This window comes from Macaca mulatta, chromosome 11 (genome assembly GCF_049350105.2).
Source record: "Macaca mulatta isolate MMU2019108-1 chromosome 11, T2T-MMU8v2.0, whole genome shotgun sequence".
Taxonomy (NCBI): Eukaryota; Metazoa; Chordata; class Mammalia; order Primates; family Cercopithecidae; genus Macaca; species Macaca mulatta.
Genome location: NC_133416.1, coordinates 18,862,307 through 18,875,539, shown reverse-complemented (window position 1 = coordinate 18,875,539; position 13,233 = coordinate 18,862,307).

Here is a 13,233-nt window from a genome sequence, read left to right as displayed (position 1 = left end):
AGAATGAGCAAAAATTTCATGATGAAGATGCCAAAAGCAATTGCAACAAAAGCAAAAATTGACAAATTGGATCTAATTAAACTTAAGAGCTTCTGCATGGCAAAAGAAACTATCAACAGAGTAAACAGACAATGTGCAGAATGGGAGAAAATATTTGCAAACTATGCATCTGACAAAGGTCTAATATCAAGCATCTATAAGAAACTTAAACAAATTTACAAGAGAAAAACAAACAAGCCCATTAAGAAGTGGATAAAGGCATCAATGATACACTGGATAAAGAAAATGTGGCACATATACTCCCATTTGATCCACTGTGGAATACTATGCAGCCATAAAAAAGAATGAGTTCATGTCCTTTGCAGGAACATGGGTGAAGCTGGAAACCATCATTCTCAGCAAACTAACACAGGAACAGAAAACTAAACACCACATGTTCTCACTCATAAGTGGGAGGTGAACAATGATGAGAACACATGGACACAGGGAGGGGAACATCACACACTGGGGCCTGTCAGGCGTTGGGGGAAAGGGAAAGGGGAGGGAGAGCATTAGGACAAATATATAATGCATGTTGGGCTTAAAACCTAGATGATGGGTTAATAGGTGCAGCAAACCACCATAGCACATGTATACCTATGTGACAAACCTGCATGTTCTGTACATGTATCCCAGAACTTAAAGTAAAATGTAAAAAAAAAAAAGTGGGCAAAGGACATGAACAGACGTTTTTCAAAAGAAGACATACATCTGGCCAGCAAGCATATGGAAAAAGCTCAATATCACTGATCATTAGAGAAATGCAAATCAAAACCACAACGAGATATCACCTCATACCAGTCATAATGACTATTAATAAAAAGTCAAAAAATAAAAGATGCTGGAGAGGTTGTGGAGAAAAGGGAACACTTATGCACTCTTGGTGGGAATGTAAATAAGTTCAACCATTGTGGAAAGAAGTGTGGCACTTCCTCAAAGAACTAAAAACAGAAATACCATTTGACCCAGCAATCCTATTACTGGGTCTATACCCAGAACAATATAAATAATTCTACTATAAAGACATACATGTGAATGTTCATTGTAGCACTCTACAATAGCAATGACAAGGGATCAACCTTAATGCTCATCCATGACAGATTGGATAAGGAAAATGTGTACATATACACCATGGAATGATGTACATTATGTAGCCATAAAAAGGAATAAGAACAAGATTATGTCTTTTATTGGCAAATGGATGGAGCTGGAGGCTATTATTCTTATCAAACTAGCACAGGAACAGAAAACTAAATACCGCATACCCTCACTTATAAGTGGGAGCTAAATGAGGAGAACACGTGGACTCAAAGAAAGGAACAACAGACACTGGGGCCTACTTGAGGGTGGAGGGTGGCAGGAGGGAGAGCAGCAGAAAAGAATAACTATTGGATACTAGGCTTAGTGCCTGGGTGACAAAATAATCTGGACAACAAACCCCCAAGACACGAGTTTGCCTATATAGCAAACCTGCGTATGTTTAAAGTTAAAAAAAATACTGGTTTTTTTCTGTAATTTGTAGCATGTGTTAGCTTTTTAAAATGGATAATTTTAAAAAATTTTCTGTACCCAATTTAATATTTTAAATTGTTCCCTTTTTTTCCCCTGAGGTACCCTCAAATTTTAAGGTTTAGGCCCCATAAAACCTATATATGCCCCTGCCTCTATTACATTTCCCAACCGGAGAAATAACATGTAAATGTCAGTCTTTGCTGGAGTTATTCTGAAAAGATGTATTTAGGACCTCCCTTTTGGAGCCCTTGCCACATAAACGTGAACATATCAAAATGAGCCTCCATGTGTGAAATTTCAACCCTCTGACTGATGGAGCTGCAGTCTGTGTTGCACTTCAACTCCCTTCTCACAAGAGCATTGCTCTCTTTCTCCTTTTCTGCTCATGCAATCCTGCCTCACTCTTCATTACAACTTCCCATTGGGAGCACCTGATCCAGTGCTTCTGGCTCTCATCACTCTATTTTGCCTTTACCAAGGGATCTCATGCCTCACTCCCAGTCACCTCTGTAAGCTCTTACTACAAAAATTCCAATATTGCTCACTAAACACGTGTTCATACTTCAAACCCCAGTGAATCATCATCAGCGAATGACACCCTTCTTTCACATTCCAAACTCCTCCTCCATCTGGAATCCTTGCTTCTCTGTAGTCCCTCCTGTGAAGTACTCATGTCATATTCCTGCACCTACCAGACCAAGGAAATCCAGGGAAACCCCATTTTTTCTACTGACTGTCCTAAGAAGGACAGGAAAAACCCAACAGTATTTGAACTTGAAATTTCCAGAGTTTGGAATTTCAAGAGTAAGCAATGTTCTGTGCAGTCAATTTGATCTGACCCATGGAATCATAAAAAAGAGAAAAAGAGAGCTTACTTATTTTCATTCAACTATAGTCTGGTTTAAATGGTTTTCTATAAGCAAACAGGACACTTAACCACTATTCTCAACATTAATTTTTAGGCAAGTTGTACTCTTGCATTACAAATACCTGGCTCAATAAGTGACTGTTGAGACACAAACTGTTGATGCATCGAGTAAACAAACTATTTCTTTTCGGTTTGTGAAGCTAAAATTTCCTTCTGTTATTTCTGTAATTGGAGCTGGTTGCTGGGTAAGCCATCACATTATCTATCACCTAGGTGTCACTATGACTAATTATTAAAACGAATCCAAGTGCAAGGTATTTACCAGCCCTATGCCACCTTTATTTGTCTTCAGATATGCAAAGTGGCACTTTACAAGATTAACTTAATTTCCTCAAGAAGGTTCAGAAGCTGAACTTCAAGAAGCATTCCTTCTCCACTGCTGTTGCTTCCTGGGATCATCCATTGTTTTCTGTTTTAAAGTAGTCTTCATCTGAGATTCAGTGTAGCTGCTCAGTGGAAGGTCCAGGCCTGGCCTAGAGCAGGAGTTCTGGAAGGACATAGTATAGCTCCTGCCACATTGCAAGAGTCTCCATTCAAGTCTCCTAAAACCGCCTTATGCCTCTCGAGTTCCTCATGGTCCATTAGTTTTAATTTAAGGATGTAGAACTCAGCCTGTGATAATGCCTAGGCCAGTGTCTCTCGAAGGGTAATGAATCCTCAAACCAGTGCCAGTCCACTGTTTCCAGTGTGTAACAAAATAAATACAGAAATTGAGAGTAAGCATTAAAAGAACACTTATAGCCAGCTGACATTGCTGTGACAACCAAGCATATAGTTCATTAACTGGTTTTATTAAACAGGGAATACAATAGACGCCAGTTATCTGCAAGTGTATATTTCAAGAGCCCGATTGATGCCTGAAACTGTCAATAGTATCAAATCCTACTGGTAACAACTGGCCCCTGCCAGCTAGTGTGAGCCACCTTCAGCTCTGTGACGATGCTGGTGTAGACCAACCCACTGGGTTGCAAGACATAGGAAAGTGAACAAGTCATGTCCTAGGCCTCCACACTTACTCCCCACTCACTCACTGACACCCACGGCAACTTCTAATCCTGCAAGCTCCATTCGTGATAAATGCCCTATACAGGTATACCATTTTTAATGTTTTCTACTGTATTTCACTGTACCTTTTCTATGTTTAGATACACAAATACTTACCATTGTGTTATAATTGCCTACAGTATTCAGTGTAGTAACATGGTTGGTGCAAAAGTAATTGCGATTTTTGTCATCACTTTTATGGCAAAAACCGCAATTACTTTCGCACCAACTTAATATGTCTATACACAGTCATGTATTGCTTAACAACAGAGATACATTCTGAGGGATGGATTGGCAGGTGATTTTATCTTTGTGAAAACATCATGGTGTATACTTGCACAAACCTAGATGGTACAGCCTACCACATACCTAGGCTATATGGTATAGGCTATTGCCCTTAGGCTACAACTCTATGTAGCATGTTACTGTCCTGAATACTGCAGACAAATTATAATACAATGGTTAGTATTTGTGTATCTAAACATAGAAAAGGTACCATGAAATACAGTAGAAAACATTAAAAACGATATACCTGTATAGGGCATTTATCATGAATGCAGCTTGCAGGATTGGAAGTCGTTGTGGGTGAGTCAGTGAGTGGGCAGTGAATGTGAAGGCCTAGGACATTACTTGTTCGCTTTTCTATGACTTGCAATCCAGTGGGTTGGTTTACACCAGCATCGCCATAAAGAGGGGAGTAATGCTTTGCACTATAATGCTAGGACAGCTATGATGTCACTAGGTGATAGAAATTTTCCAGCTCTATTATTATCTTATGAGTCCACAGCCATAGATATGCTCCATCATTGACCAAAATGTCATTATGCAATGCATGACTGTACTGTTTTTTTCCCATTTATACATGTATGTCATGCACTATGATAAAGTGTAATTTATAAATTAGGCACAATAAAAGAAAGTTTATAAAGTTTGTAAAGTTTAATTTATAAATTTGGCACAGTAAAAGATTTAACAGCAATAACTGGCAACTAATAATAAAACAGAACAATTATAATATGCCAGCATTACTACTCTTGGGCTTTGGGGCCATTATTAAGTAAAATACATGAACACAAACTGCAATGCCACTCCAATCGATCTGATCACCAAGCTGGCTACTAGGTGACTGACGGGGCGGACAGGATATATTGTGCAGAGACGCTTGATAAAAAGACAATTCACATCCCAGGCCGGATGGAGTTGGAGGTGAGATTTCATCACACCGCTTAGAGTGGCACACAATTGAAAACTTATGAGTTGCTTATTTCTGGAAATTTCCATTTAATATGTTTGAACTGCAAGTGACCATAGGTAACTGAAATTGCAGAAAGCAAAACTGAGACAAAGGGGGCCTACTTTCCGCAGTTTGGGTGTTATCAAACTCACACAGTGAGTGGCATACTGGTCATATGCAGTAAGATCAGGCATTGGCCTGCAAAAAGATCAGAAGTAAAAACATATTTGTTTAAAAGCTAGTTCATAATTCTTCATGAGAGATTGTTTTAGAAGCTTTGGTCTCAGTATTGAGAGTAGGCTGGGAGGCAGCAAAAGTTTAATGATGCAAGTTGGAAAGACCCCGGGACCTCCACAGAGATAATCCTGATTTCTGCGCAGTCTCAGAGTAATTTTTGGCATTACCATACCATTGTACTATAAATCCACGTGCCAGGGTTAAGTTGCACCAAGTTCCAGCTTGGATGACATGCCGCTATAAACTGCTTCTTCAGAGCCTGCGGAGCGCTTTCCTTCTATCCAGCAGCGTAGAAATAACTTGCCGCGTGTACAGCACTGATGTCCAAAAGAAAAGCCACACAGGGACATCTAGTGGCAATGGGAAATCACCGATCTTCTTCAAAAGAGTCAAGAATTTCCAAACCACAAACTGCTTGGGTACTTGGGACTGGTTTATTGACCTTTACCTCGCAACCTAGCAAATTAGTCACTGCCTCTGAAGGCAAATAGGCATACAGGGAACTGAAATACAGCTGGGTCGCCCTGGCCAAAAAGAGCTCACACCTAACAAGCCACTGTATGACCAAAGGAAGCAAAGAGTGAAGGCAGTAGGCAGATTATTCAGGCAAGTGTGCTGAGAAGAGGGTAGATAGGAGACTCTCATTCTATGGGCAATTACTTCAATATTCTCTTTCTAGTTGGCTGTCAAATAGACTTGACTCTTGAGAGGTAGAAAAGATGCAAAGCTCTAGAAGAAACTGTATGTACTAAAAGCAACCCTCCAAACTTGCAGATCTATCAATTAGCATTTGCAGAACTCTTAATGAGAGTTACTTGTGAGCTCCACAGTATCATGCCAAAGACAAATCAAAGTTAGCCACCCAGATAGAGGGAAAAAAAAACCCTTGGAAAAGAGATGGGCTTCTCCTGGACTTTGATGCTAGGACTGAAACTAAAAGAGATACAGTTGCATCAGATTTTCATTGTTTGAAACAGACTCTTTCCCAGGCAGATGTGCAAATAAATTATTCGTAAAGTAAGTCTAAATTTAGCCGGTAAAAATTATAGTGGATTTTACTTGAGAAAAAATATTGAAAGTGTATAACCACTGATTTTTGTCATTTCCATGTGTAATAAGATCAAATATTATATACTACAGTTCATGCACACAAATGTAGTTTTTTTTTTTTTTTTTTTTTTTTTTTTTGAGACTGAGTCTGGCTCTGTCGCCCAGGCTGGAGTGCAGTGGCCGGATCTCAGCTCACTGCAAGCTCCGCCTCCCGGGTTTACGCCATTCTCCTGCCTCAGCCTCCGGAGTAGCTGGGACCACAGGCGCCCACCACCTCGCCCGGCTAGTTTTTTTGTATTTTTTAGTAGAGACGGGGTTTCACTGTGTTAGCCAGGATGGTCTCGATCTCCTGACCTTGTGATCCGCCCGTCTCAGCCTCCCAAAGTGCTGGGATTACAGGCTTGAGCCACCGCGCCCGGCTACAAATGTAGTTTTAAAGAAACCATGTGATTGATGTAACCTCAGAGTTCTTCCTTCACTTCCAACCTCCCTCCATCTAATGACAAAAAAAAAATTTTAGACTTGCCCCGTTCACACTCACTAAATCTTTGATTGATTACGATGGTCCATTACAGTGGAACTCGTATTGCAGTTCAAACTATTTCTTATAACGGTTTCTCTTTGCAAGATTCTCCTCCTCTCCAAACTAAAATTTGGGCACACTAAGTAGTTTATACTGGGAAGGGGATCTTTAGTTCCAAATTATATGTCTTTCCTGGCTTCTGCTTCTCTGAGCTGTAAATAGTTTCTTATGGTCTGTCCTATCTAAATACATTCTAGCAAGTCCACGGTAGGTGAAATCCATGGGCTGTTTTCCCAGCATATCTAGTACCTGATATTATTTCCCCTTTCCCACCCAACTCCTGTTCCTTCTTTGGCCTCTACCGCTACTCTATACCTCCACCTATAGTCTCTGCTGTAACCCCAGCTAGAATTATCCCTCACTATAGGGATCCCTGTGATAGGCCTACTGCTTCTCAGCCATCAGCTGCCTTCTGCATCCCACAAGGAGCATGGCAGAACTCCAGGAAGCTGTGGACAAAAGTAGGTCAAGAGATACTTACGTGTTTTCTCTCTGGACCTCACCCCTACAAACTACCTGATACCGATATTACTATGCTTTTGAGCATCTCCTGTTGCACTTAGGTGCCCCGTGAGTGGGACTCCTCCCAGAGTTTGATATAATAAGTAGATATATTGGTTTTCTAGAGCAATCATACCAAATTACCACAAACTTAGTGGCTTAAAACATACATTTATTATCTCCCAGTTCTGGAGGTCAGAAACCTGCAATCAAGTTGTCAGCAGGGTTGGTTCTGTCTGGATTCTCCTTCAGGGCACCTGTTCCATGCCTTTCTCCTACCTTCTGGTTGCTTGCAGCCCTTGGCATTCCTTGGCTTGGGCTGTGTAACCCCACTCTCTGCGTCTGTCCTCCCATGGACCTCTCTCTGTGTCTCTGTGTCTGTTTCCCCTTCTCTTCTCTTATAAATATTTGCCATTGGATTTAGAGCCCAATCTAATCCAGAAAAATCTCATCTAGATAACCTTAATTCTATCTGCCCAAACGCCTTTTTCCACAGAAGGTCACATTTATAGGTTCCAAGGGTTAGAAGTTGGATACATTTGGGGGGGCAGGAGGACACATTAAATCAATTCCATGGGGCATATCCTTCAATAGGGTCCCTATCTTCTCACAAAGGCCAGAGATGGGTAAGTTCCCTCAGGGGACCCCAGCAGCATCCCAACCCAAGATCCATTCTCTCTGAACCCACTCCTTTTGTACCAGAGGAATTTCTACTTTTTGTCCCTTTTCAATGAAGAATTCCCTGTTGCACCTGTGTTAATTCCTATTTGTGGACTTCTTGAATAGAAAATGCCTCCTCTCCTCTTCCCTTTGGCAATAAAGTCTCAGGGCATAGTGTTAATGAAAAAAACAACAACAACAGAAAAAATGCCACAAAATCCTGTACGGATTAAGAGAGAGATGATATCATTTGTAATCATATTTTAAAATAGTATCTCTATTATACATGTGCAGACACACAGAGAATAGTTTGTTATATTACGATATTGGCCCCACATGGCAACATCTTAACACAAGCTTTAGGAAAGAAACTCGGGGCCAGGCCCCGGTGACTCACGCCTGTAATCCCAGGACTTTGGGAGTCCAAGGCGGACAGATCACCTCAGGTCAGGAGTTCGAGACCAGCCTGACCAACATTAGGAAACCCCATCTCTACTAAAAATACAAAATTAGCCAGGCGTCATGGCGCATACCTGTAATCCAGCTAATCAAGAGACTGAGGCAGAAGAATCGCTTGGATCCGGGAGGCAGAGGTTGCAGTGAGCTGAGGTCGTGCCATTGCACTCTAGCCTGGACAACAAGAGCGAAACTCCATCTCAAAAAGGAAAAAAAAAAAGAAAGAAACTCAGACGTTGACAAATATGTATAAATTTTTACCATGTATAAAAATGTAATCACATGCACCAACTGAAAACAACTCAGAAAAACAAAACTCCGGCTTAGGCATAAAACCTTCCTCTGTGGAGTACAAAATATTTCAAAAGTATTAGCTCAACATGCAGCATCTAATTCATGTAAGTTTTCATAAGCTATATTTAGGTCTTGGAGGAATTTGCTCAACTTTACACTCTATGCTTTAACTTTTAATTTTGAACATTTCAAACATAAATAAAAGGAATGAGAACAGTACAATAATTCTCCATGTACCTATTGTGCAGTGTCAACAATTAACAGTTCATGCTAACCTTACTTTATTCTGATGATCTGATGTATATAATATCATCTGATATACAGATATTATATCACCTGTATTTCAGGGGTATTTCTTTAAAAACAGACTCTTTTTTACATCCTCAATGCCATTATCATATCTGAAAATATTTAACGTATTTCATTAATATTAAATATTCTATCATTGTTCACATTTCCCCAATTGTTTACCATTTTCTACTTTGGTTTTTGAATTAGAATTCACATCGCATCCATACATTGCAACTGAATGCTGACAAATCGCTCAAGTTTCTTTTAATCTCTAGGTTCTCTCTATGTCTCTGCTCTCTTGGTCAATCTCTGCCTGCAAGCTTTTGCAGAGGAAATGGGTTTCTGGTCGTGGAGCATTTTTCTCTGTCTGAATTTCTCTGACTTCATCATGGTCTTTTTTAATCCTTTGCATTTTCTTTAAGTTTGTATTCCAAATTAAAGATTCATGGAGATTTTGTCAGAGTTTTTGTCCAGACAGCTTCATAGATGGTATTGGGTACTTCTCTCAGTAATAACTAATTTCCGATTGTCTTCTTTTTGTGTTGTTATCAGCAATGGATAATCTTTGCTTGAATGTCCGGAGCTGCACGCCCCGGCCATAGCGAATAATAATTGAGGATTAAACGCCTGAGCTATATTCATTTCCACCCCACACCTTCTCCCTATCTTTGCCTTTTTTCCCCTGTACTAATACCTCATTAAAGATGGCGCTCTTCCTGTTTCTTCTTCACTCACTTTTCCTGCGCCCGGGAAAATTGTTACTTAATAGCGCAAGCGCAACATGAAGTCGGACCGGAGAAACCGAAAGTAACCTGGCTACGCCCTGGGCAATGAGATCATTTCCGCCTTAGCCCAACCCCTTCCCTTCCAAGTGTATATAAGGCAGTGCATTACCGCCATTAAACGAGACTTGATCAGAGCACTGTCTTGTCTCCGTTTCTCGTGTCTCTTGTTCCCCAAATTCCCACCCCCTCCTCCAGGGCCTGCTCTGACTATCCCGCAGTCTGGGACACTTGAATCCATTAACTCATGAGATGTTGAAAAGATAAATTTTTTCTTCAATTATTCACTGGTTTACTTCCACAAAGAAACATTTCTTCTTCATCAGCTATTGGTTATGCTGAGTTAAAGTTTATATAGAAGAGGCAAGATAAATGCTCAGGGTTTGATTCTAAACACTTAAAAAAATATAAGAGTCCTAATATCATTCAAATACTATACACATACATGTGCACACATAAAATATATTTTTATATATGTATAAAGTCTGTGTGTGTACATATAGGTGTGTAGGTGTTGTGTGTGTATATATCTTATGAGCTCATAGATTTAAACATCTTTCACATCTTGAAATTTATTGGCAAGGGAGCATATTCATTGAGTCTTGAGTCCTTTTGACACAACACTAGTTGTATTGAATAGCATCATTATTTTCTAATATGGTAAGTTATATTCCAGGTTCATCTCACATTGCCTACATCTGCTTGCTAATTCCTTTCAGTAGACGTAGATACAAATAATTATCTTTGTTTTGTTTTACATAAAACACATCATCAGTTAACACTAATACTTCTAATTCAAATTCAGGAGTACAGAGTTCCTACTTATTTGATTTGGTATGTGTATCTTCTTTCTGCCATGCGCCAAATCCTAATTTTCAGTGATATTGATATATTTACTCATTTGTTTCATGCCACGCTACACAGATTACAGTCTCAGAATAATATCAACACTACTACCAATAATAATATTATTACTGAAAAGATTGTTTTTATGTTCTGTTGTCCTGCCGTTTATGTACAGTCAAATTGTTATGTTTTAAGGCCACTTGGGATAGTTCCTCTGCGGAAGGTTATGTCCTCAATAGGTTACGCATTGAGGTTTCTTTGTTTCTTTTTACTTTCAATGTTTAGGCACTGCTCTTTGTGTTTAATTAATTTAATCATTATGTGAAATATGTTTTCAAAGTCACGTCTTTAAAACAAGATACTTTAAAAAATCGTTATCTATCTCTTTTCCTTTTATTCTATTGCCTCCTTCCCTCTATAGTTAACTATTTTTTCTAAACTTTATGGTTTGCCTTTTCGTTGATTTTAAAATATAAACACAGTCAGGGTGCAGTGGCTCAGTCCTTCAATTCTAGCACTTCGGGAGGCCAAGGCAGGAGGATCACTTGAAGCCAGGATTTCAAGACCAGCCTGGGTAACATAGCAAGACCCTAACTCTACAAAATATTTGAAAATTATCCAGGCATGGTGGTGCATGCCTGTAGTCCTAGCTACTCACGAGGCTGCAGAGGGAGGATCGCTTGAGCCCAGGAGTTTGAGGTTACAGTGAGCTATGATTGTCCTACTGCACTTCAGCATGGGCAACAGAGTGAGACTTGTCTCTAAAACAAACCAATAATAAACTAAATAAAACATAAGCACAAATACACACTCACACACATACAAGAATATATGTATCCTAAAGTTGATTCCACAGTAACCATAGTAACATACAGAGATTTTTCTAATTCTTTTTAGAATTATATATAATTCTGCATAGTAATCTATTGTATTAATTGTCATAGTTTATTTAACCATTCTTTGTTAACGAACATTTGAATTATTTGCAATCGCTTGCTATTGAAAGTGGTGCTTCAATAAATAGCCTGGTTTGCAAGTACTTTCATACATTTACCTAGTGGATCTTTGGGGTAGGTTCCTAAAAATAGTAATCTAGGAAATTTTTCTTCTTCATATTTTAAAATACAGTTTAAAATGTTAATTCAGGATCCTAAACATAATGGCTTTTGTTTTTGGTTTTGGTAAAGGGATTTGGGGTGATTTTTGGATTTGAGTGGGTTTAAAATTTGTTTGTGTGGCAGAGCAATGAGACACCGTGATGCTCCTGGTGGAACAATATGCTATCTCGCCATAAAACAGTAATAAATTTAAATCCATCAAAGAAACTAGGAGCAATTTTAAAAGCAATAACCATGACTATATTATATGTGTGCAATATAAAATCACCACCGTGAGCATAAATGTCCCAGGAAAAAAACAAAGATGTTAAATTAGACATCATCAGCTGTTTCTGAGTTTTCCATTTAGTTTCGTTTGGCCATAGCATATTCTGCTCCTTGTTAATGTAAACTGCTTGGCATTGGCTATGAAGTGATTAAACATTAATGGTTTTAGCTACCGTTTCTGAGAAGTGATTTAATGGTGTTACACTGGATGTATCATGATTTCTGTATATCTACTCCAAACAAAAAGAAACTTTTCCAACCAAAGGGACTTTAAAACCTCAATTTCTGCTGGGCGCAGTGACTCACGCCTGTAATCCCAGCACTTTGGGAGGCCGAGACGGGTGGATCACGAGGTCAGGAGATCAAGACCATCCTGGCTAACATGGTGAAAGCCCGTCTCTACTAAAAATACAACAAATTAGCCGGGCGTGGTGGCGGGCGCCTGTAGTCCCAGCTACTCGGGAGGCTGAGGCAGGAGAATGGTGTGAACCCGGGAGGCAGAGCTTGCAGTGAGCCGAGATCCGGCCACTGTACTCCAGCCCGGGCGACAGAGCGAGACTCCGTCTTAAAAAACAAACAAACAAACAAACAAACAAACAAACAAAAAACCTCAGTTTCCATCGCAGTAATGTCAAGAGAACTGATCTCATGGAAAAAAAAAAAAAAATCAGCTACCAGGGAAAGCACATACAAGCTCAAAACATGCTGGTAAGAAGCTATGTTTTCATAGAAGACAATTAACAATATTTCAATCCTCTAACAACTGAGAAAATTCTTGAAACATTACTGAATATCCCACATATACCATACCATATAGAATATAATAATTAGAAATAAAAATGGATAATTTGGGCCAAATATAAGAGGACCAATGCTGAAATAAAGTGGTGTTCTTAGTCATTTTGATTAAATTCTGGCACCAGTTAGTCAATGAAAACTAATGAGAGAAATTTCAGTATCCATTTATATGCTTTTTATTCAATTGTATAGATCAGGAGTTGACAAACTTTGTAAAGGGCCAGAGTAAATATTTTATTTTATTTTTCTTTTTAATAATTTGCATTTATTTTTATTCTCATGGATACCGATACATAAGAGTTATCACATAGGATACATATAATATTTTGATGCAACCATGCTATAATCAAATCAAGTTAATTGGGGTATTCATCACCTCAAGTATTTATCATTTCTTTGTGTTAGAAACACTCCAGTTGCATTCTTGTAGTTATTTTGAAATATACAATAAATTAACTATAGTCATCTTACTGTGCTACCAAACACTAGATCTATTCCTTCCATCTAACTGTAGTTTCAAACTCATTACTCAACCCCTCTTTATTCCCCACACCCCTACTATCCTTCCCAATCTCTCTAGTAACCATCATTTT